This window comes from Protopterus annectens, chromosome 4.part0, assembly GCF_019279795.1.
Source record: "Protopterus annectens isolate FY-2018-M chromosome 4.part0, PAN1.0, whole genome shotgun sequence".
Taxonomy (NCBI): Eukaryota; Metazoa; Chordata; order Ceratodontiformes; family Protopteridae; genus Protopterus; species Protopterus annectens.
Genome location: NC_056733.1, coordinates 1691582718 through 1691610086, shown reverse-complemented (window position 1 = coordinate 1691610086; position 27369 = coordinate 1691582718).

Sequence of the window (27369 nt, the reverse complement as noted above, 5' to 3'; positions counted from 1 at the left end):
GATTTTATTTATTTATTTATTTATTTTATTTTACATTTGTTAACAGGGCTAGCCCAACAGGATATATTTCCATTTTCAGTGGAGGCCCAGGGAGAAAAGCTCCACAGTATCATTAAAACATTTATAATGTACAAGTATAAAAAGGAAAAAAAAAAACAAAGTAATCTTGTTGATAAAAATAATGAGAGATCAGTGGTTACAAAGTTATATAATTTAAGCAAACACAGTATTCAGATAGAATTCTTACAGAAATATAAAGAAAAAGTATTTAGTTAAGTGAGACTATGTGATGAGTGTGGTGTGGTGCAAGTGTTTACCTTCTTCTCTTGACTGTCAAGTTCAGTCTTGATTGAAGAGAGCTTTACCTCCAGTTTGGCTAGATAAGTGCATCTCTCACAGGTTGTAGTGTTGGGTGGTAGGAGGAAAGGGTTGTCTGTGTGCATGAGGCAATTTCTACATTGCCCCAAGATGCCCAGATTTATCAGATAGACAGGAGAGAACACTGGGAGCTGACCCTTGGACATGCCTGAATAAAATAACTATTTTCCTCTAGATAAGTGAGCTGTTTTTCTCTAAGCAAGTGAGGAAAGTAAGTACCAAAACTGGTTTCCTCTAGGTAATAAGGAAGGTTGAGTGCTGTAGTAATTAGCAGGTTATTTAGTGCTTACAAGTTCTGAACAAGTGCTGATCACGAATAAGCAAATTCAATTGCTAAAAGTAAGAATCTGTATCTGGACTAAACTAGTTACAGGAAAAGGGGGAAACAAGTGCAAATGTGGGCTTTTAAATCAGAAAGTTGAGAGTTTCTTTTGCATTTTCTATCTATCCAGCATCTTTATTATGTTTCACGGGATCTTAGGTTCATAGGTTCATACATGTTTATTAGAAAAATGACCACAAGAGTCTTTTTAAGCCTAGTCATGCATCTCTGGTCTCTGACAACTTCTGCTACCCTTGATACATGCAAGCAGGAGCTTGTGATGTGAGATATTTACAAGCAGGGCCTGGGCAATGAACCATTTACTATGTTCATTAGACACATAGGTGCCAAATCAGAGATGCATTTCCTGTTCCTCATCCAAGTTACACTTGAATTAATTTAGGAAGGAAGCCTGCTTCACATGGATGGGGAGTCTGTTCCAGAGAAGGGGTAGTCTTTGGGATACACACCTGTCTCTTCAGCAGGACCAATTTATATCACAGGCAAGGTTTAAGTCTTTAGAATGGGTAATTTTGGTGCTGTTTGTTTTATGGATATGCAGGAGGTCCATCATAATGGGGTCTGACAATGCCATGTATGCCAGGCATAGATCTCCCCTCAACAACCTGTAGGAGACGGAATACAGGGATAGGGCCTTGAGGTGGTCTGTATAATACATGTCATGTATGATCTGTTTTCTTTTAGTAAAAAACTTCTATGGATGTTCCAGGTGTTGGATATGCCTGGTTAGGTACATACCAAAGGGACATTGTGCTTGATAGGTCTGATGCCATACCTTTGTTTATAAGTTGCACAGCATAGAAAAAATGTCCTCACTACTGTGGACACATAATGGTCAAAGGCTAGATTACTGTCTATATGTTTCCCCAAGTTCCTGACCACTGGCTCAACTCTTAGGGGTGTGTTGTCAATATGATAGTTACCAGAGGTGGATAACTTTCTGAAGGATACTATTATGAATATCTTGGCATTTAGTTTTAGTCCATGGTTTGTTTAGTCCAGTTGTTTGTCTGTGGCAGGCCTTTCTGAAGAGCATTTGTGTTGGTGGGCGATTCAATGGCAGTTCCTAATTTGCAATCCTCTGTAAATTTAGTCAGCCAGAGGCCATTGACGGTGGCCTTGACTTCAGAGAAGTAAATGCCAAGAAGGGGAGGTCCCAGCATCAATCCATAAGGGAATCCACTGGTGGCAAGCCTCCTTGTACAGACTGACTGCCTTTATGCAGCTATTAGCATGCTTGTACAGGATTTCTTTGAACAGTTCTGCATATGCAGCAGTGGTCTCAGGGTTTAAGGGGGGCTTGAAATTTTGCCAGGTTATCACTTAAAAGTAGGAAGTTAGCCTTAACTGAATATTCTAGGGTTAGCAGGGGTTCATGGTTTTATTTTTACTCAAAGGAGATGGTCTGAGCATACTACAGAAGACATTACATTAGGGTGTGTGCAGAACTCTCCCATATTAGTGAGGACCAGATCTAGTATGGTTGCATCTCTTGTTGGTGTATTGACAATCTGGTCCTAGGAGTTTGTGTGTACAAAATCCAGGAATCTCTATGCCTGTACGTTTGATGTCGTATATGATTCCCAGTTAATAGTGGGGCAATTAAAGTATCCCATGAATATGGTATTGAGTTGGATGGTGAGTGTTTCCATTAAGTTTATATACATGGTATGGGTTTCTTGGGTCATAGAAGAGGACCTGTAGCTTGCAGGGAAGTGGTATTGGATTTTGCCTATAGTGATTTGAACATTGGGAATCTCAAGTGCATTGTGCTGTTTAACTAGCCTTCATGTACATTTATTTTTGATGTAAATTGAGACACCTCTACCTTTATTCCCCATCTGTGCAGTAGTTGGTCTAAATATGTGGAAGGCATTATAACCTTGCACTGTCAGTGTGCTGTCCTCAGCTTTAAACAATGTCAGAGTGACCACATGGATGTCAGCATTCTCTAGTGTTTAGAGAACTTCAAGGGAGTGGATTTTTTTGTTTAGACTCCTAGCATTGAGTAGTAACTCTTTTAGATTTTCTTCATTTTGATTTGCTATGTCACAAGTACATTCAATTTTGGTATTGCCTAAAACGGTACTGTGAGTGAGGACAATGTTTTAGCCAATATTCAAAAATCTTGAGGGGAAAGATGCAGGCCATCCATGGCAAAGCAGCATGGTCTGTTGACCTTCTCCTTCCATGCTAACAAATACTGCACCACCTTAGAATGACACCAGAAAGTAAACCAGTTATTGAATCAGTCATCTTTTGTTCATACTGGGGTATCATCCTTGGAGAAGGTAAGATGCTGCTCAATGCTAGGATCATACCAGCCAGCGAGATTTCTCCAAAATGTGTCTATTTTTTATTCTTCTTTTGGTGGTATTTCTATTCCTTTTCCTTTGTTTAACAATGTCCTCCCTGTGGTCATGTGGGTTTCCTCTGGGTGCACCGGTTTCCTCCCACATCCCAAAGACATGATGTAGGTGGATTGGACACTCTAAATTGGCCCTAGGCATGAGTGCATGCATGTGTGTGCCTTCTGTGGAAGGTTGGGCACCTGGCTGGCAACTTAACACTGTAAAACTCCACTGCCAGTCATGAGCGGACAGGTGATCTGCTGTGGTGACCCCTAACCAGGAAAAGCTGAAAGAAGAAGAAGAAGAAGAAGAAGAAGAAGAAGAAGAAGAAGAAGAAGAATTCTCTATAAACATTTTTGGGTCATCAGTGAATTGCTTATTTTGTACTTTTCATTTATATTTGTCTGTATATCTTCTAGGTTTTTCTGCCTGTGCAGTAGTGTACAATAGATCCTGGATATTCTGATGCTCGCTGCTTTAATCACATCTGTCTTTCTGTATTTTTGTTTATCCTTTCCTCCTTCTATACTCTTCTAACAGTGATGCTTCTTGTCTTGTGTTACAGTTTTCTCTATTTGATAACTTCTATGATGGCATTTGATTTCTTCTCTTCCTTTCCCTTATTTGCCCTATAACTTTATCTGTTTTTAATTTAGCTGCACAATAACATGTTCTATTTACTTCTGTAATGTCACATGAAATTCTATTAAAGGTCTTGATTGCCGTGCTCTTTTGTTTTGTCAGACTTCTCACATTTTTGGGTCTTATTGACTTTCTGTAATTTCTTTCTCTCATCAATTGTAATATGTTTATCCATCCGTATTAAATCAAGCAACTCTTCTCATAGATCATTTTCTTCTAAACTGAGAGAACATTCTTTGTTCTCCATTTCCTGCAGACATTCTACAGAAAGTTCCAGGACATCTTCCTGTGACATGTTCACTTCATCTGCATCATGCTTTGTTCTTTCATATGAGAACTCACTGGTCTATCACTCCACAACATTGACTGCATCAGAGTTTCCAGCATTTCCTGTTCCTTCCCTTGATGTGCAACTTCAAATTAACTTTTGTGCTGAATTCCTACTGAAGGCTCCAGAGTTTCTTCATGTGGCAACTGATCAGATGTTTCCCATTTCACCTGTTTTTCCTTAATGGGACTCACTGTTTTATCATGCTGGGATGTTACCAGAGTTAGATTTTCTACACTAAAATGTTCATTTTGTAGGTAATCCATAGCTTCAGTTTCTATTTCTTTAATTTCTCCATTACTAACTCTCTTTTCTACTTTCCTCTGTTTTCTTATTTTTTATTTTTTACTGGAAAACTTTTCATATTCAGATGCGTTTGCTTGTATTTCTCTTCAAATGTATTTGGTGCTGCTTTTTTTTTTATATATCAGTTTTGGTTTCTCCTTTGCATAAAAATGGCACCATGTTAAACCTCTTTTTCTTTCCCATATCCACACTGCTTCTTCTGATTTCTTCTGCTCCTCCTGTTTATTCTTACTTTGGGGATTCATTGTTCCATCATGCTGTGACATTACTTGTGTTAGAATTTTTACACTAAATCCTTCATTTTGCAGGTATTCTATAACTTCAGCTTCTATTTGTTAACTTCTACTTTACTAATCTTCTGTTCTACATTCCCCTTTGTGATCTTATTTGTTTTCTATTGTGAAATGTTCCATAACTGGGTGCTTTTATCTGTAGTTCTCCAGTCCTGGCACCTGTGTACTTACCAGAACTGGACACGTTTTTATCCTGGGACTTGTACACCTTGCTGTCTTTTTTATTTTTAACTTATTTCTGTCCATGATATATGCTATATAAAATGCAACATATATATCAGTGTCATCTTGGTGAGTTTTATCACAACAGGGTCTTCCTTGTGAAGGTACTCACCAAGAATTGAGGATGAATTATAAAGGTAAACTTTCATACATACATAAAATTATCAGACAAGAAACTTTTTACAGTGTAGATTCATACTGGAATTATTTCACTTCTATTAATGGGGACCCACCAAATCAACAAGATAAACAATATATATTGGAATCTGCTTATAGAACTATATCTTCCATTGTCTGGATACTTTATACATGGAAATTTTTACATAGATCTTTTTATACACCTTTGATGATGAATAAAATAAATAATAAAGATAATTTATGTAAGAGATGTAATGTAGAAATTAATGCTGACTGGGCTCATATGTTTTATGACTGTATAAAATTGAAAGAATACTGGAAGTCAATTAATGAATTTTGCAGGCTCTTTTACAGATAATTTCATTATTTCTAAATCTCTTATATTATTCAACACACCTGTACCTCAAAGTGTTAAGAAGGTTAAGCTTCCCTTGTTATGGTCTATTCTAGCAGTGGCTAGGAAAATAATAACTAGAAATTAGATTTCAGATACACCTCCTTCGTTCAATGAATTTAAAAATGTTATGAATATAGTGTGCCATATGGAAATAAACACAATTAGGACAAGAACAAATAGAAAAACATCTTATTATATTGTATGGGATAATTTACAAAATTTGTTAAAAAAATTTTAATTTCAATAGCATGGTATTTTAGTTTAATTAATTGATCTGATTGTAGTGGATGTCTTTGTAAATACTTTAGTTGTTTTGTTGAATATTATAATAATACCTATTTTTAATTACTTGTATAAAATTGTTATGATATTTCTCTTATATGTTAAAACAATAAACCTGTTTTGAAAAAAAAAGAATTGAGGATGAATTCAATTCCAGCAATACTACTCTCCTATACTTGTTGATTTTATCATTTCTCCATCTGGACAATGCACTATCTGCTTCAAGAAAAATATCTTTGGAGCTGCCTTTTTGTTATTACACCATATCAGATCTCTCTTTCTTTCTCATGTCCATGTTTGTTTTTTATACCTTTCAAAAATCCCTAGGGTTTTTTTTTATATATTTTTTCACTTCCTCAGTTGCTTCTTTTTCCAACTGGTCCAAGGTGTCATTGTCAATATAATGTTTTTAATGAATCTATTGTACTAATAAACATTGATTTGCATTTGAAGCTTTTGACAGTTTTTCTCTTTTTGAGTATCTTATATCTGGAAATCTTGGGCTTGTTGCATAATAGTAATGATGCATCATTTCTTTATTTCCCTTAATAGTCCACTCTATCATTTAATGACTCTTTTTTGGCCTGTTAGTTCTTGTTTTTTTTTGTGGACTACTATTTCCTTCTAAAATGGGGGGCAGCTCCCCCTGAGCCTGGCCTAGCTCCATAGTAGGAAGGTTTTTATGTCTTGAGGATTCTACAGACTCATTTATTCCAGTCTTGGCACCACTGCACCTACTAGGATTGGGCACTATTTTTCCTGGCACTTGTGTGCCCAGTTATCTTTTTTTATTTTTTAACCTATTTCTCTCCATGATATATGCTATATAACATATAGTCTATATATCAGTGTTGTCTTGGTGATATTTTGTAAAACATGGTCCACCTTGTCAGGGTGCTCATCAAGACTTGAGAATGAATTCAATTTCAGCAATACTATTCTCCTTTGCTTGCTGATTTTATCATCTCTCCATCTGGACTTTATCTGCTCCATGTAATATCTGATTACAAGAAAAATTAATTGTAGGATCATGGAGTATTTTACCAGCATGTAGAACCTTTGAAAGATAGTAAAACACTTAATGCTCTCAAACAGACATCAGAAATGAAGTGCCTCTCTGTAAAACTATTGGCTTTAAAGGCTATTCAGCACTTTGTCCTGCTACACTTCTATAGCACTGTGAAGTTGTAACAGTTTTTAAAAGCTGTTTTACCTTTTACACTGCTCATTCTCAGTTGGAACTGTCCGTGTCAGTTCCTAGAGTAAGATTCAATATTAACAGCTATTATAAATTGAAAATCGGTAGTCGCCGCTGTAGGTAAAACGCTGGGGTTTAATAAAAATAAAGAGTATTCAATCAAACATTATATTTTATACGCTGTTATAGTCTCTGTGAGTAGGGGCAGGACAACGATCGTTTATATACACTTGCTTTGCCTTTAAATACACCAGTACGGATGGCTGAGATTGAACTTGATTATGTCCCCCAGAGATGAACATCGTGGGAACGTTGTATCGCGTGATGACGTCATCGTTAAGAGATTTCAAAATTACCTAAAGGGAAACGCCAAATCTTCCTGGTTTTTGGACGCCGAACCAGAGCGGATGGATGCACTCACACAAGGTTTTGATTCTAATAAACTTTATATGACATTGGAAAGCATCGAGAAGAGCTTTATCAAACTAAAAAGATTGCAAGCACAGAGAACACACTTTGAGTTATGCTTAGAACGTAACATCATCCCGAGGGGTCTACGCGTATTCACCATGCCTAGCCAAGGCAGGGACTACCCGGAATTATTGGCACAGTGGCAACGGCTTAATTTGGAGGTGAGTCAAAAGTACTTACAGTTACTAATTGACTTTTTTAAGCCAGAAGAGGCAAATTTAACTGAGGAGATTGAGAACAAGCAACAACAACTGTTTAGAGACTATCCATTAGACATTGTTTACCCTCTATTCGACAATATGCTTGATAGCGTTTCTGTGTTTGAAAGGAAGGTATATCAACAGAAGCGACATAAAGTCATTAGAGATACAAATGACTTTAGAAACGGCCACGTCTTTATGTGGCCTAGGTCTAACTCTACAGCTAATACAACAGCAGTGAATGAGGGTATGAATATTGGCATAAGACAAAACATCTATGATGGATCACTAAATAACAAAAAACCTAGTGACAATGTTGGTAATGAGGGAATCAGACCTCAGATGGAGACTCGAACACAGTGTGAAGAACAGGGAGGGGTTGACTGTGTGATACCAACTAATAATAGCAACCCTAATGATAAGAATGTTTTAACTAATGACCAATGTAATGACTCCACTGATGTCATACACTTAATACATTCCTCTGTAAACAACAATACAAATTTGTATCCAGAAGTCAGAATAGTTAAAGAATCTACTGAACTGCAAGTGAACAGGCATACACGGACAGGCCCTGATGGACCTGTAGTCAGACCTAAACAATTAGTATTAAACGCTAACATGCCTCAACAATTGGTTTTTCCATTACCGGTGAGAGCGGAGAACAACAAGTTCCGCTCTCGCTCGGTAAGCAGAGGGAGGCAGAAAAGAAAGCTAACAGAGGAATACACTCCACAGAAAACATTGAGGAAGATGTGGGTGGACAAACACTAGTACATAATTTGTCCCATATCTTTCTGACAGATGATGATCTTAAATTACTGAATAGAGGTCTAAGCTTTATTCCAAGAAGTAAGAGTAACATGACAGAAACAATTATGGATGTTAAGCTTTTCTGTAGAAATATGATGTTGAAATATATCTATAAAGATAGTAATCAGACAGCTCCTGGATTTAGATTTAAGAACTTGAGCGAATTTATACCAACCAATCATCCCCTTATAGAAGATTACATGAAACTAACTGAGGATGAGATTTATGATTATTATGAAAATATGACATCTCATAAACGATTCTTTGGGAAAGATAATTTAACAAATGGTGAAAGGCTTAGTTTGAAGAAATTGCAAAATGATGCAAATATATCCCTCAGACCAGCTGACAAGGGAGGGAAAGTAGTCGTCATGGATATGGCAGACTACAATGAGCGAATGATTTCTATGCTTAGTGAAGATTTCTATGTTAAGTGTACCAAGCAGGATGTTGATAACACCATAGAATATGTACATAAAACCATCACAGATATACATGAAGGATCCTTGATAGATAAGGACACATATGAATATCTCATGATAACTCATCCCATGACACCAGTTATAAATGGCCTTCCTAAAATACATAAGGACCCAGTCAATCCACCCCTAAGACCTATAGTCTCAGGACGTGGCTGGGTCACTGAACACCTATCTGCCTATGTAGAAAAACATTTGAGGCATGTCCTATGTAATAATAGCATTGTTCTAAAGGATTGCAAACAATTCCTACTTGACTTCTACACCTGCATTAAGGACATAAATATTAATATGGATTACATTTTTGTAACGTTAGATATCCAATCATTGTTTACAATGATACCCAATGATTTGGGTGTCACTTATGTTGTTGAATACATGCGCAGTCACAGTGATTACTCAGATGTTAAGATTGATCTAATTACTTGCTTTCTTGAATTGATACTTGAGAATAACCTGTTTATGTTCAATGGATCAGTCTATAAACAGAAAGATGGCGTAGCTATGGGCACACCTTGTGCCAATAGCTACGCCAATATGTTTCTAGCTCACTGGGAAGAGCAAACCCTCTTCAAAGTAGATCTTTTTAAACAACATGCCACTTTTTATTGACGTTTTGTTGACGATTTGTTCATTTTATGGAAGGGCACAGATGAGCAACTAGAATTATTTTTTGCTACTCTGAATGATCTCACTACTTGTCTCAAGTTTACAAAGAACTCCTCACAATATAAAATAGAGTTCCTTGATATGTATATAGAAAGACTTGAGAATGATATTATTAATACAGGTGTCTTTCGTAAAAGTTGCCATAGTAATAACCTCCTTCACCGTTCTAGTATGCATCCCCCTTATGTTTTTAAAAACATTATGAGAGGGCAGGCTATCAGGGCCTCTAGATTTAACCCAATTGATCAATGTTTTGAAAGAGAACTATCTAATCTGAATGATAGGTTAGTACAACGAGGTTATGGAACTAATGAAATCAGTAGACATCTTCAGGATGCTTCAGACCTAAGATGCACTAAAGGCCTACCCTATTTTGGACCTAGAGAAAATCTGACAGAGTCAGACCCTGATATATTGACATCAAAATTTATTAAATTTAATACACAGTTCACGTCTGATCATATAGAACTGAGAAGAATAGTAGAGAAGCACTGGGATATACTACTAGTAGATAATGATATTAAAACTATAGTAGGTGAATATCCCAGATTTATATATAGGAATAAACAGAACTTGAAGAGAAAGCTTTGTTACAACACCAGTACCCAAGTACCGAAAAATGTTGGCCATACAAAGCCATGTGGGCGATGTAATTTTTGTAAGTATATAGATAGTACACCCCACTTTTATCATCCGGACTTGAGGAAACATTTTCCTATCCAAGCAGAAGCTAACTGTATGACACCACACATAGTCTATATAGCTATATGTCAGAAGTGTTCCTCATTTTACATAGGGAAAACCAATCGCCCATTCAGGGATCGAATGAGAGAACACATTTATCACATTAAGAAAGGCTCAGCATACAATGCTCTAGCTAAACATGTGATGATGACAGATAGCTCACACTTCTTTAATTTTAAAGCTCTAGAAGTGTTAAACCCAAATCCAAGAGGGGGTGACATCAGTACATGTACTGAAGGTAGGGAGAATGAGTGGATATTGTTACTGAAGGCCGACAAAGGGTGTGGCCTCAATGAGAGGGTTTCCCTAAAACCAAAATTGAGACAGAGAAGGAACATTAGATAGAACATAATTCCAGATATATATTACAGTCTTAGTTTTTATTTTAAATGACTGCGTATAAGACATACACATATACATATATATTCATTAAGCTTCTTCAATGTTTGATAACCTTAGAAAATACATTCTGAAATTATAATACAATATAATAATAACACATCAATACATTAACATTGGTATATGCTCTTGTTGTTTTAACATAAGATGCATTCTGTATACTACAGAAGTAATGGTTTTTTGTATGTATTTTGTGTTATAGAAGTAGTGGCCTATTGTATGTACTTAGGTTCATATTTATGTACATTTATATTATTCCATATCAAGTTTTTGCCCTGTTTGTAAGTACATAATGAAACCTATACACTAACTTTGTTTCATGATCAACAAAAGTTTTTCTGTTTGTGGCTGCTTTGATATATTGTTTTAATTGTTTTTAATGTAATGGATTGATGTTCTACCAATCCTGATTTTTTATAATCTACTAGATTGTTATAAGTGTATACATTCCCCTGTTTTTTTATATTTCCATATGTACATTTTACAAGATGTGGTGGTTGTAGCTATCTTCTTAAATATTCTCATCAATTACCAATGGTTAATTGGCTAATTAAGGTATGTGTATATATATGTGTGGTTTTAGATGACTGCCATTATAGATCTGAAGAAGCTGTAAAGCGAAAGCGCTCATCTTTTATTTTATTTTATTTCAATAAACAGTTTATTGGTTTTCTTAACCTACTGTTTTGTATCTACTATTTGGACCTCTACCATTCAAGGAATCGAGCCTGCCTACACTGGGGTTTATGACTGTTTGATTAACAGCTATTATGCCTGATTAACAAGTTTTGCTAAGCACCCAAGAGCTGGCAAGATCAGGCCTTGTGCTGCAAACATGCTTAAAACATTTGTTTTGTTCACTTGAAGCAGATTGTTTGCATTCTGTATGCTACAATTCCATTATTTTTATTTGCTGAGTTGTTATGTTAGGCTATCAGTGCTTTTAATGGTTTGTAAGGTGTTTCTCTTTTAGCAGCTAAATACAGAAGTTCAAAGGGATAATAAAACACTGCATTTGAGGGCCATTTCTGTAAATAAATAAATGTGGTTGCTGTGGAATGATGAAGATTTTTTGTTCTGCTACTGTACTGTACAGCATGGGTCTATATTTTAAGATATCTGTTAAAGAGGAGGACTATTTACATTATTTAATCTTTACTGTACTTTATGAATTGTTGAAAAGCCAGACCAGTGAAGCACTTCCTATATGCATCTGTTCTGCTATGAAACACCAGGTGACCACATGTGAGCTTGAGACATTAAGGGTTTTAAAATTATTCATTCTGGTATCCAGATCATTGTAAAAATGATACATGGGTTGTAGTAGCAGTTTAATAACTTCATACAGAGTTCCACTTCTTGCATTTGTTAGTCATATAGCCACATTTAACTAATAAGCTTTGTGGCTTCATTGTACCTTGACTGCATGGAAAATGTTTGCCTACTTTTCTAGTTAATAACATTCCTTGTTTATAATTTGGCCATCACTGAAACAAAATTTTGCATTGCTATTTTAAAGTTCCACATAAATGAAGTGGGTTAGTGTATTCATTGCACATGCCAGTGCTGTATTCATTACTTTCCTGCTTGGGTAACTTTAGAAATGGCATTTTAAAATAATGGTAGGTCTTAAACCAATAAACAAAATTATTGTGAGTCTCATGTGTGGCTGTAACTAATTATATTATAAAAATGTAGAAAAACAAAGCAAATGAAATTAACTATGTGCATTTTATGAGACTAACCATAATACATATTTTTGAAGAATATATTAAAAACAGACACCAGTGAAAATGAAGTTTGTATGCCATCTTATGTAAATAACATGAAATCGTAAGTAAAACTATGGTCATATAAAAATGAGAAACAGTATCTAAGCAGTAACATGCTGTGTAAATGCAAGAAAATGTGGGAAAACAGATGGAGCTGAAAATGACCAGTGAAGTATTTGCTATTCATTACTACATACTAATTTGTTTTGCTTCAGTAAAATAAGCTAAGCCAGTAGAAAATCGAATAAGGTTAATATGTGTGTGATGTGATTCATTTATTCTGTAATCAAACCTTTGAAACTGCTCCTCAGAATAAAATCATTGTTACTTTAGTAAGTCCGGATGCTAAAGTGCATTCTGTAACCAGTGCAAAGGGATGCATTTCTAAATATTGGCGTAGCAGCGTGGAATCTTAATGCTAAATACTGGAATACATTCCTCCTAATCTGAACTGCCTCCAGAGTAAACTATATCACTGTAGCATTGTGGAGACATTGCCATCGTGGAAAAGTAATTCAGTGCTACAAACTCACACTGCCGAAATGACTATAGCTAAACTACAGAATATATATTACAAGGTTATATTCATCTTGTAATTGTACTATAAGCATGCATGTGAGTATAACTCTATCTATCTATCTATCTATCTATCTATCTATCTATCTATCTATCTATCTATCTATCCATCTATTTGCATTTGGAGCCATAGGAACCCACATCAGCCGTGCAAGTCTCATGTTAGTTGACTTTCTCTTCCAGTTTACCACAAAGCACTTTTTCAGACCTGTCAGTTTGCATACTGTTTTCTTCATTAACTTTATGAGGATGATCACAAAAAATCTGGATCTAATTTAAAATTGTTAAAGCATTTTACAACAAAAATACTGACAGCCATCTGGTGAACAAATTGAAACACTCTCTCAATGTAAACAGACTTATCATGAGGAACAGTAAACATGGTTTCCTTTGAAAATCACATTTCTTGAAAATGTATATAGAAATCCATTAAATTCCATGAGACATGCTATGATTCATTGTCAAATACCACATAGGAAAGCATGAATTAGCAGCTGTCTGAAGGGTGCAGGAATTCAAAAAACACCCAGAGGTGTTGGGATAATGGCTAAGGTGTTTACCTTATAGAAACAATCCAGAGGGTTTAATTCTCAGCCCTGGAAAGCTGGCTAGGCTTGAAATGACTCACAAGGGCAGCTAGCCTAGTTCTTGCCTATGAACCTATGAAACATGTTATGCATTTGCTAATAGCCTAGAACAGCCCAATGGAACAAGTGTCCCTTTTCAGGGCCAGCCCGCCCAAGAGCACTGTCCAGTGAAGTGACTTGCTCAGACTCATATACTAGACAAACTGAAGCCTACAAAATCAAATGATGAACTACAGGAAGCAGTTCATTAAAATCTCATAGCCTTACTCATCTGCACTAAGTACCAGACAAACTGCTGCAGCCCTCTACAGTGCATTATACACCAATGTGCTTGCAAAACAAGTTAAATTAAAATGAATTCATAGTTAATATTTACTATTAAACTTGTAGACTTCACAATGCCCATATTATTTACAGCCAAGAGATAAACACACTATCAACAAAACAAGGAAATCAAGGATTGCATTCAAAGAACATGGCTCGTGTTCTGAGGACCCTGTGTGCAACAAATAATTCCTTGTTTTACACCATAACTAATTTAGGATGCAGGAACTAAGTATTATGAGCACCCATGCACACACGCGCGCACACACACACACACACACACACACACACACACACACACACACACACACACACACACACACACACACACACACACACACACACATTCACTCACTCACACATGCATTTGTGACCATCAGTTACGGCCCTCTTATATGACTGTACACATTCAAATGTTTGCTTGAAAAAAATAAATGAACAAATGCATACAGAAGTGTATTTCATCTCAATGCTGTGAGAACCATATAGTGCAATGCATTGTAATTCCGAGCCCTATCATAGACAAAAACCCAAAATCCAAGATTGGATTTTAACAAGTTCTCTTATGTACTTCAGGACACGATGTCCGGAACTCACATGCGTGTTTCAATTTTTTGACTGCAGTCCTCAAAAACTTGTCAGAAAGACAAATAATTTGCAAGGAATAAACCGTCAATAATTCTTGACAAAATCAAAAATAATAGGAGGATAAAACCACCAAAATGAACAAATGTATATATTATCTTATTTAATTTATTTTTAACTATGGTATTACACTGGAGAATGTGTCCCTTTTCAGGGGTAATCCAGGAGCACTGTCTGTGTTACTTGCTTAAAATCATACAATAGTCAAATGGAGATGGGAGGATTCACCCTGTGCCTTAGACTATAAGAAGTAGTTTGCTAACAGCTCACACACTTAAGACAATTCTACTTCACTTAAAATATTAACATTGGACTTGCACTTTATGAACAATGAGAACTATGGCCCAGGGAAAAAAAAAATTGGTGATCCGTAAAAAAAAAAAAAAATCAAAACAGCCCAATGATATGTTTTTAGGGATTGTGGGTCAATTATATAGCATTCGCAATTCATTGCATTCACTTATATAATATAGACCCTCCATTACCTACTGTGTGACTCAATGCAAGTCACTTTCCCAGACAGTATTCCGAAGTTGTCTTATCTATTTATTAAACAAACAAAAGCAAGACATAATGAATGGTATTACTGGTGATTGTAATTCTCATCAGTAACTTACAGCGTTAGGTCTTGGAATTCATCAGGTCTAAGATGGAGGTTCTTGAAGGGATGTACATACTCACACACACACACACACACACACACACACACACACACACACACACACACACACACACACACACACACACACACACACACACACACACACACACACACACATGTGTGTGTGTACAAGTACACACAAACAGACACATACACATGCACACACACGCACTAATAAACAGTAATAACAACATACTGCTTTGTTTGACATGAGCTGGGAGCGCTTTGCACTTTTGAAGTAAAACTTTTGAATTTGATGTGAATCCTATTGTCCAGATCAGCGGTGTTTTGTCCTTTTGAAGTCTATGAACTGAGTCTTGCTGTCCAGCTCAGGAAATATGCGCTTTGAATGCAAATCTCTAGGAAATCTCTCTCATTGCCTCAAATGTTGAGCCATTGAGGAAGTCTTACTGAAGCTTTTAACATGACAAAATAGAGCAACCTAATTTAAGTAATTAAGAAGACAGTTACAGTGAGACTTTTTTAATGATTATGGGGCACCCCAGCCATCACAGGGACCTAGATAGCTGCCTAATTCACTTTGTGCTGCATCTGTCCCTGATGCCCAGTATGGGATATTACTCTGTCCAGGAATTATGAGAGTATGATCGAGTCTCAGAGATGTCAGGGGGGCCTACATGGTAGTAGTACAATACAGGTAGCCTGGTACAGAAGGAAAGCTATAAAAATTGTCCAGAAGGTTAAATAAAGCTGGAAAATGAGAAGAGGGGATCATTAGCCAGCATAAGTGGCAGATGTTTCAGACAGAAATATTTCTGTTACCAGAAACAATAGCAAACCAAAAGTTAGATAATACCCAAGGTATGTGGCAGCAATGTGGTTGTCACAGATATGAGACCAATAACCTTCATAAATAATACAAGCAGCAAGTACTTGACATGTATTAAGACAATGCGATTAATCAAACTGAAGGACAATAAGTCCAGGAGTCTAAGTAATATAATGTTCATGGCCTGATTAAATATATTAAGAAGATAGTCATGTTAGCATGCACACAGCACACAAGCTCTTCTTCCATAGACAACAAATTCAACAGGAAGAATTGTGCAATTTGACAGTCCAGGGTAGCCCGAAATATATGTGTAAAAGTTCATACAGCCCAAAACATATGTGTAAAAGTTCATACAGCCTGAAACATATGTGTAAAGGTTCATGCAGCCTGAAACATATGTGTAAAGGTTCATACAGCCTGAAACATATGTGTAAAGGTTCATGCAGCCTGAAACATATGTGTAAAAGTTCATACAGCCCGAAACATATGTGTAAAAGTTCATACAGCCCGAAACATATGTGTAAAAGTTCATTCTGCTCTAATCATATTTTATGTAGTCAGTGAAAGACGTAACATTAACACAAAAGTGTTTGATATGCTTTTATAATCTGATAGAATCATCTGGAACAAACCCTGGAATTCATTAATATTGAGCCCATGCTGCATCCAAAATAATAGACTTGATTGTGTTTGTGTGATGATTAGCAGTGCTAATCAAATAAGGATACAGCCAAGCCACAAAGCACAACATGAAGCCTTGCCTCAAACCCACAGCACAGGTTTGTGGGCATGTTTGATGTACAGTTCAGGGACTTAAATCATGGAGGTGTTGAACATTACTGGCAGTATGATTTGCTTGCACAAACAGTTATGGAATGTTCAGTGTGAAAAACTGTCGTAGGACAGTATGGACATATAAAACTATCTGAATTATACACAGGCACACATTTTAACCTCTTATTCCAAGAATACTGGAAAAACACACATAATAAGGGGACAAAGACACAAGCTTAGGGGCATCTCATAAACAGTGGTCTTATACATTGTGAAAGTGGGTAGAGTAAAATGCATTTTGAGAACGGTATGAACACATAAAAGGTCTGTCATTAGTGACTGCAGTGCCCAAGGATATGCCAGACAACCAAAAATGTCAGGAGGAACAGTGTATAACCTTTTATAATGCATAAAGAGGACATGCTATGAATACTGAAACAGCTGAGAGTTAAGCATAAGGGGGATGTGGCATATGTCAGTAACCCTGTATTGTGTTGCAACAGCACACACATACTTAGCAACAACGTACTGTGAACTGTGAAGCCATAAAGGTGGTTTAGGAATGGAACATGAATTTTCTCGAAGTGGGTCAGTGTAGCACTGCAATCCACATGTGGGTACAGCCATGTTGCAATGTTAATGTGAGACTGCATATATATCAGACAGCAAAAGGTCATGATAACACAATCAATGACATTTCTCACATGTGTAAGATGATTGCAGTAAAAGAGAGCAAATAACAGACCTCATGTGAAGTGAATACATAACTACCACATGACAAATTTAGCATACATATGTCTTATCAAGAGTGGTTAGTGAAGCAATCATGATACAAGCTCCCCAGAGCATAGAACACATATTTGCTGATTTATACGTCTCTTACATGGGCAGTATTGACACATACTCCCCAAATGGCCATTGTAACAGTGGCATAAGATTCCACTGCAATAAATCATATGTTAAGATGACAGGATAGCCAACATTGTGAAGAATATAACACGTGAAAACATTAGAAAAGATATAATTAGGGATGATATTTAATGTCAGTGACACATTTCAGATCACTGAAGTAGCAGGGACATGTTACAGAAACACTGGGAATAGACATGGGGGTAATAGAGCATTTCTAGGTTACAGAAGAGTTGTTTTCGGGCATATCAAATAAAAATACACTGTGTTTGCACCCATGACTATTAAATTATATATTTCCAACTATAGGATATTAAGTAAGGCATCCTAATGAGTACATAAGAAAGAGGTGGCTGCCAAATACATTTCAGGGGAATAGACAACCTGATATCTGTCAAGCAAAATGCAACTAACTGAGTTTGAACTCAAGACTTTTTGCAAGGATCCATTCATAAGAATAGGATATAATAAAGACATGCTAAAACTGTATTCAAGAACACAGTGCCTGCCAAATACATTTCAGCAGATTAAACATCCTGATGATAGGCAAACAAGATGCACTTCCCTTTTGTCAAAATTATTACGCCTGACATTGATAATGGACATTCATAGGCACATCTATAATGCTCCACAACTGAATTTGTGACTACACAAGAGATCTCTACATTTAGAATGTGAAATGCACTGGGAAAATATGTGTAAGACTGGTGGGGAGTAAAAGCAAATAACCAGTATATGAATCAGTGTATAATGTCACTAAGGCATAGAATCGGTCAGGTGGACAGAGGAATCCAGCACTGTTTTATACCTGCATACCATTATTACCATCTATAGAAACAGTGGTCAGTATTCTACAGGTGAGATCAGTATAGATTCAAACTCTGCCTGCCTTATACATGTTCACATGAGTAATGCACTAGCTAATGATATCACAGAACAAGTTACACAATTCTTGTCAGAAACTGCTGATATGGAAGAAGGTCATCAGCAGTTTGTGTGCGATTTATTTGGCCATTTTTAAAGGTGAGCACAACGCATAGGGCAGCAAACAACAACCTCTGTGAAAGTGTCATAACAATGTAGAATGTATGTGCCTTAAGTCATTATTGTCTGTTAGCAATTGTTTTTTACACTGCTACAGTGTGTACCAGACTGAAATCCTGCCTACCTTAATCATGGTCACATGACATCTGTATTACTTACTGACCAAAGGACTATTTGTACAACAGTTGTGAGACAATACACATTTACAGGGAGTGTGATTATGGAAAACTGAAGTGGGAAATAGGCATTGTGTAAGAGACAGTAATTGTGTAGATCACAACCTTCAATATACCTTACAGACAGCTGGAACATCACATCAGGATTAAAGTGAACCGTGGAAACTGCAGCAGCTGAAATAATAAATCTCTACACAGTGCTATGTCACTATGGTTTTCCTCAGGTCATTGACACTAACCTCTACTGTACAACAGACAGCAGAACTATGTGGCTAAAGGCACATTGTCTGCAGTTTTTTCCATATAAGAAGAAATGAGACTTACTATTCCCTACCATTGAATAGTGATGATGCTTTGTGCAGACCATCATACAACAGAAGATATGAAATGTATGTGGTTAAACTTGGTGTTCTTACAGGGAAGTGCAACACTTAGGGATCAAATCTCACACCCATAAAAATCAAAATATCTTACGTCACATCTGTTGAGTGAGCTATTCCTGTATGTCACCAATATCTTTTTTTTTTACAGACTAATACAGCATATGCAATGCTAGGCACAAACATCTGCTTATGTAAGTCACAGTCTGTAGATTTGTGCACTAGCTGCTGATACCACAGAAGTCATATCACAATCATCAGAAAGCACAGTTAAATGGTCAACATGAGAAGTGTGTTTGAATGCGTATGGTCTCATATAAAACGGAGTACAACACTATGGGGATCACAACCCTCCTCCTAGGTAAATGTTACCACTGATTAGAACTGCAGACATTGCATCTGTTAAATAAGCAAATCCTGCATGTTACCAGTTATGTATGTAAACAATCCTAAAAGGTACATACTGGTGGATTCGAACACCTACCAATCTAACTCAACATTATCTAAACCTGTCAGAAATCACACAGTTGAATGGTTAACATGAACACTGTGCTAGAAAGCATTTGGCATCCTTTAAGAAGAGCTACAGCACTTGGGGATTCCAAAAACATCCAGTTGTGTAAATCTGATCAATGAGTAGAAGTGTACACCTCACATTTGTTGAATAAGCTAGTCTTGCCTGTTACCAGTTGATTTTGTAAACACTCATAACAGATACAGACTGCTGGACTAGTACACCTGCTTCCCTAACTCAAGATTTTCTAAATCTGTGCACTAGCTACTGACAACACAAAGTCATGTCATACTTGTCGGAAAGTACACTCTTGAATGGAGTGTGAAATGCATACAGAAGGAGAATCAATATGCTTTGTGAAATAGATGCCTGCAGTATAAGGATCAGCATCTGTCTCTTACACTGATATTTCTATTGTGCAGTGAGGCTAAGCATGTTAACACAAAGAGTAATACACAAATGCAGACAGACGTAAATTATTATCAGTTTTTGCTACAGGATGCAAAGTATCATTCAGGATTATTAATGTTTGGTTAGCAATGCGGCTTAGTGCTAAGAGTTATGAAATGGATAAAAGTAGGAAGAGTAATTTGATGTCCTATTTTAAAGTCTGATGTCCATATCTGTGAAGTGATACATGTATTACTTCACATGAATATTCATGGTACAGAATGGCATCGGTGTATCACAGTGATGCTAAGTACACATTACTGGAATGGACATAATAGGGTCATAGGTTTATAGGTGTTTAGTAGGCTAATGACCACAAGGGACTTTTTAAGCTTAGCCATGCATCCCAAATATCTTACTAGTTCTGGTACCCTTGATAAATGTAAGTAGGGGCTTAGGAGATGAAACATTCAAAGCGGGGGCCTGGAAGATGAACCATTTACAGGTTGCCTGTGTCCATTAGAGACATAGGTGCCAAACCCGTGTTGAATTTCCTGTCCCCCATCCAATTGTCTAAGTTATACTTGAATGGGGTAAGGGAGGAACTCTACTTCACATGAATGAGAAGCCTGTTCCAGAGAAGTGGTAGTCTCTGGGATACATATCTGTCTCTCCCACAGGCCCTATTTATATCACAGGCAAGGTTTAAGTCTTAAGAACAGGTAATAATGGGTAATTCTGGTACTGTTTGTTTTGTAGATATGCAGGAGGCCCATCAGAGTGTGGTCTGGTAATGCCCTGTATGCCAGGCATAGCTCTCCCCTCAACAGCCTGTAGGAGACAGAATACAGGCATGGGGCCTTGAGGGGGGTCTGCATAGGACATTTTACTTATGGCCTGTATTCTTTAAGTGAATAGCTTTTGTGAATGTTCCAGTTGTTGGATATGCCTGGTTAGGTACATATCAAAGGGATCATTGTACTCAGTGATAGTTCTGATGAATGCCAAATACAGTGGAACAATGGGTTCCTTGGATCTAGATGCCATACCTTTTTTTATAAGTTTTGCAACATATAATGATTTCTTCACTACTGTAGACACATTTATTTTATTTATTTATTTTTTTATTTAACATTTGTTGACCGGGAAAGTCCGACTAGGTTCCACAGATCCTGTTTTCAGCGGAGGCCCAGGGAGAAATGCTCCAGAAGCATGTTTTTAGAATGTAGGTGATGGCATGATGGCATGATGGCAAAGGCTAGATTACTGTTATGTTTGTCAGTATGTCTCTGACTACTTGGTCACCTCTAAGGTGTGTGTTGTTAATATGATAGTTACCAGGGGTGGATGACTTCCTGAAGGATACTATTATGTATTTCTTGGCATTTAGTTTTAGTCCATGACTGTGACACCAGTTGTGTCTCTGTGTCAGCCCCTCCTGGAGAACAACCACTAAGGCTAAACCATAAACCCAAAACATTAGTCATAGGAGACTCCACTGAAAGACGCACAGATGTGCCTCTCATCAGGTTAGATAAGGAGAAAGTCACGGTTAGTTGTTTGTCAGGTGCCAGAATCCACCATATCACAAATGCACTCAAGTCTCTCAACAGCAGGTACTATTATGACTCTGTCATAGTCCATGTTGGTGTGAATGACTTGAGACATACCTCCCTGGACTATATGAAGAGAGACACGATTGAGCTCATTGAATATGTGTCCCAGGCAGGTATATCCCTAGCCTTAAGCAGCATTCTACCATCACCTAGAATGATGCCTCAATACAATAATAAAATGATTGACTTTAACAATTGGCTTAGTTTTTGGTGTCATTCCAGGGGGATCCAGTGCCTGACAGCCTGAAAAGATATGATTGACAGATCATGATGCTTTGCTAGAGATGGACTGCATCTGTCTCACTTGGGCTTCAGGCTTCTGGCAAAGGCCATTGCCTCTCCCATAGTGCCTTTTTTAGGAAAAGTCATGAGGTCAATACTACCAACATAAAAATCTCAACAAATTGCAAATTTAGGGTCATCCTGCTAAACGCTAGTAGTCTAAACATGAAACTGTACTCATTGCAAGCATTCTTAACTCTGGAAGATGCTGACATTTATGCAGTCACAGAAACCTGGTTCAAACCTGCAGAGAGCACCCCAGCCTTACCTGGTTACTCATCCTATCATACATTCAGACCTCAAAATGTGGGCAGCAAAGCCAAAGGAGGTGGAGTTTCAATATATATTAAAGGTACACAACTCCAGGCTGGTCAAATAGTATGATGCACAGGAGACACTCCAGGTGCATTAACCATTGACAAGACCCCCATTCAAATTATAGCTAGCTACTCACCTCCAAATTTGACTCAAGATGCCCAACCCACTTATCTGGACCTCTTCAAATCTATCAAGATTCAACCCCTTACCCTGATCCTGGGTGACTTTAATTACCCAACCATAGATTGGAAAAACTACTCATGCCAACACGCAAATACCCAGAGATTCCTCAATTTTATCAATTCAAATGCTTTCGGATGGTTTACCTTTACAAAGCTGAATCACAGTGATGCAATTGCTCATATGAGCAAATTGTAACCACAAAAATGAAAACAGCGACAGTTTTAAATGTTCGAAAATTAGCAAATTGAAAAGCAGATTCGCTGATTTTCGAACATTAATGTTGAAAAAAAAATCTAATGAAGTGTAAAGCCCCCCACACCCACCCTGTTTTAATATTCTAACTCTGAGATTGAACTACAGTGGGGAAAGGGACCATTTTCTGATCCCCGCTATAGTGCAATCTGCCCCAAAATGTTGAATGTGCAATGAGCGAATGTCACTGTGCATTTGCTCATTGCACATTCAAACCTTTTTCCGTTCGGTGTTTGCAAATTTTGCAAACTGTAGTTGATACCGCCACAAGAGGTGATAATATCTTGCACTTGGTATTAACCAACATGAGTAATCACTGAAGCACCCTTATGGTATCATCCTCCCTGGTAAGATCTGACCACGAAACAGTCACTTTCGAAGTCACCATCTTCCCTGAACCCCCTATAGCTAGTGTCAAACAAAAAAACTTCTCCAAAGCTGATTATAACCTCCTGAGGGATGGTATAAACAGCTTCACAGCCCCCTCCTCAGCTGAAGGAACTGGCACCAATGTCCACATCTACACCAAAGTACTATTCAAGCATTTATATAGATTAATGGAATCAGGAATACCTGACAGGACAACATCATCCTCTGCAAGGAAGAGTAAACCTGTCTGGTGGACATCTGCAATAAACAATATAACAAAAGGAAAAATTGCTGTCCACGGCAAAGAAGGAGCAGGTGCCCAATTGGAAGTAATCTTTCCTTAGCCTGAACAAGCAAATAAGAGCAATAGTGAAATCCTCTAAAGCCAACTTTGAGTCCAAATTGGCCACATCTACTAGAGACAATCATAAGGCCTTCTTCACATATGTCCAGAATCTCAAAGGAAGCACATAGATCTGTTCAGAACTGGTGCTCAAGGACACCACATACACAAATGCTGTCAATATAGCCAATCTACTGGCTGACAGATTAAATGAAAACTTCTCCCCTCTGTCCCCCCATCAGGAAATCAGGACATCCCTAGTACCTGCCCCCCACTCTTTACCCTAGGGAACAGGTCATCACTGCCCACTCAGAGGCAAAAACTACAGCCTCCATGAGACCCAATAACATCCCGGGCTGCATCCTACATGAACTCAGGCATGAACTTGCAGCACCATTAGGCACCCTATTGAACTAAAGCCTGAGAACTGGCTTTGCCCCAGCTGAGTGGAGAACAGCCACTGTCATCCCTTTACACAAAGGTGGAGCATCCACTGATCCAGGAAATTATAGACCCATCAGTGTAACTAGCCTGATCTGCAAGGCCGTGGAATGGATTATCATGGACCTCATTAATCGGGACATTGGCAACCTCCAAATACTTGACCCCATACAATTTGGCTTTGTCAAGTGGTGGTCATGTCTGTTAAATCTGGTTGACTTCTTTGAGACAGTCACTAAAGTCATGGACGAGGGGAAGATGGTGCACACCACCTACCTAGACCTGGCCAAAGCCTTTGACACTATTTCCCACTTGAGCATATTAGATAAACTCTCTCAGCTAGGCATCAGTCCATATGTTACCAGATGAGTAGCAAACTGGCTCACTGATAGAGCCCACCTAATCAAAACAGGGGAAGCCACCTCAAGCAGTAGACCCGTAACTAGTGTGTTACCACCCGGGATCGGTCTTGGGGCTTCTGTTATTTGAAATATACGTCTTTGAGGTGCAGGCCAAAACTAGTGGGCTATGGCTGACCAAGTTTGCAGATGACTGCAAGCTGGGCGCAGTCATCAATTCTCCAAGTGATGTGGATGTCCTCCAAAAGGGTCTCACCCAAACAAATGACTGGTGCCAGAAACATGGCCTCAAGCTGAATGCCAAAAAAATGCACCATCATCCCCTTTGGGTAGAGTGACATCCCCACATATTATCATATTAATAACAATGTCCTAAATCCACAATCAGTAGTGAGGAAGGTGGGCACGAAGGTTGATAGCAACCTGACTTTTGACCACCATGTTGCTTCCATTGTACAGAAAACTTTCTACATGACCCACCTCATAAGTAAGGGTATCTCATCCAGGGACAAATAGGTCATAAAATCCCTGTAGTCTTCCCTTATAAGGCCAACTGTTGAGTACAAAGTCCCCTTCAGGATGTACTTTGTATAGCACATGCATCAGCTGGAGAGACCACAGAGGTTCCTCACAAGGAGAATCCAGGGCCTCAAACACCTACCCTACATACATAAGCTACAAGCCCTGTCCCTCTACTCAGTTTCATACAGACTCCTCAGAGGCGACCTCTGTCTGGCATACAAAGCAATCTCAGACCTTGCCTTGATGGGACTGCTGCATATCCACATGTCAAGCTCCACTCGAGCAACCCATACATGTGACCTCAACCTGTGATATCAATAGGACTTGTTGGTGGGAGAGATTTGTGTCCCAGAGACTCCCCATCTGTAGAATATACTCCCTCTCCATGTCATGCAGAGTACCTCATTATCCCTTTTTAAGCTCAGCCTGGGTAACTGGATGGGAAACAGAAAATACACTCCTGGGATTTTACCTGTGTCCCTGCTGAACAGGGGCTCTGTGTGCTGGCTTGTCTAAACATGGGCTAACCTCTTGGCTAGGCTTATAAGGGCCTCAAGGCCAATAGCCTAGTAACCTCCTATGATCCCATGAATATATCATTATTTATCATTTCCATGAGAATTATTTCCACAGCTAGTGAGACTTATGGGTCTGTAATTTCCAGGGCCTGTAGATGGCCCACGTTTGTGCAGAGGGATGACTGTTGCTGTTCTCCATTCATGGAGCATAATGCCTGTTTGGAGGCTACATTTAAATAGCAATTCCAGAGGCCTGATAGGTCATGTTTCATGCTATTAAGAAGGCATCCTGGGCTATTGTCATGGCTCATTGATGCAGTGTTATTGGCCTTAGAGAGAGCATTAAGGACTTGGTCCCTAATGATAGCTAGGGGAGTTATATTTGATGGTATTTCATGAAGGACAGTTAAGCGGGGAGAGAGGGGTAAAGTTCAAACTGAATTTGTTGGCCAGTAGGTTTGCTATATCTTCTGGGTCAGCATAGGTGGCTGCATTTACAATGAGCTCTGCACACAACTGTGTATTGCCTTTGAAGTGTGAACATAGCTAAAGAATGCTTTGTGGTTGTCCTTAGCCTGGGAGGCCAAATTTACCTTAAATTTGGCTTTGTTAGACTTTATTTGTCCTCTGAGTTATTTGTTTAGTTGATGAGAGCGATTTTTTTCTTGTTGGATGCTATACTTCCTAATTTTTGCCATGATTTTCTTCCTTCTGTTATACAGACTGTTGATTTTGTGATTCCACAAGGGTGGCTTGTTCTTTGAGTTAGTTCTGTACTTCTTCCTTGTGGGTACAGCTGCCTCTATGCAGCTATTAAGATGCTTGTACAGGGTTTCTATGAACATTTCTGCATAGGCATCAGTGTTCTCAGGGCTTATAGGAGCTTGACATTTTGCCAGATTATCACTTAATAGCAGGAAGTTAGCCTTAGAGTAGTTCCTGAAAATTCCAGGGTTAGCTGGGGGTCCATGTTTTATTTTTTACTTCAGAGGAGACCATTTTGTGGTCCGGCCTTAGCAGGAAATCATTACACTTGGTAGTGTGAAGCACTCTCCATATTACCGAGGAGCAGATACGGTATGGTTGCACCCCTGGTTGGTGTATTGACAAACTGGTCCAGGGAATTTGTATTTACAAAATCAAAAACAATAAGTGAGAAGGTCACTGAAAAACCAATCAGTAAAAACAAAATGAAAACTCCAGCAAAACTAGAACTTCCACTGAGTGACTTCCCAAACCTCTTGTAGCAAAGGCACATGGGATATATGCAATTGACCCTTATGAACAATAGGTGTTTCAGCTAACTGGCAATTCTAAATGCTCAAGACGTGTTTTGTAATTTTAATTGACAATTTCAGACCAATAAAGCCAAACCCCACTAACTGTAGATATGCATTTCAGACTTGCTATGACCTTGTCAGCACAGCACAAGCAGAGTGTTTGACTAAGCATAAGAAACACAGGGCTGTTATACCCAGCTGATGTCCATTATCATAAGGGTCACCGCAAAAATATCCCAAACAACAAACTAAAACAATAAGTGAGAAGGTCACTGAAAAAAACAAAATGAAATCTCCAGCAAAGCTAGAACTTCTACTGAGTGACCTCCCAAACCTCTTGTATCAGAAGCACATGGGATATATACAAATGACCCTTATGAACATCAGGTGTTTCAGCTAATTGGCAATTCTGAATGGCCATGACTTGTTTCATCATTTTAATGGACAATTTCAGGCCAATAAAGCCAAACCCCACTAGCTGTGGCTAGGCATATTTCGGCCTTCAGTGAGGGAAAGGGTACATTTCCTGATCCCCACTTAAGCGCGATCTGCATTCAAAATGTTGAATCCATAACAGCAAATTCTACTGTGCATTCACTGTTGTGACTTCAGCATGCTTTTTTGTTATTATGAAATGTTGAACTAAGCTGTTAAGCCGATTTTTTTTCAATTTGGATAATGTCCGACC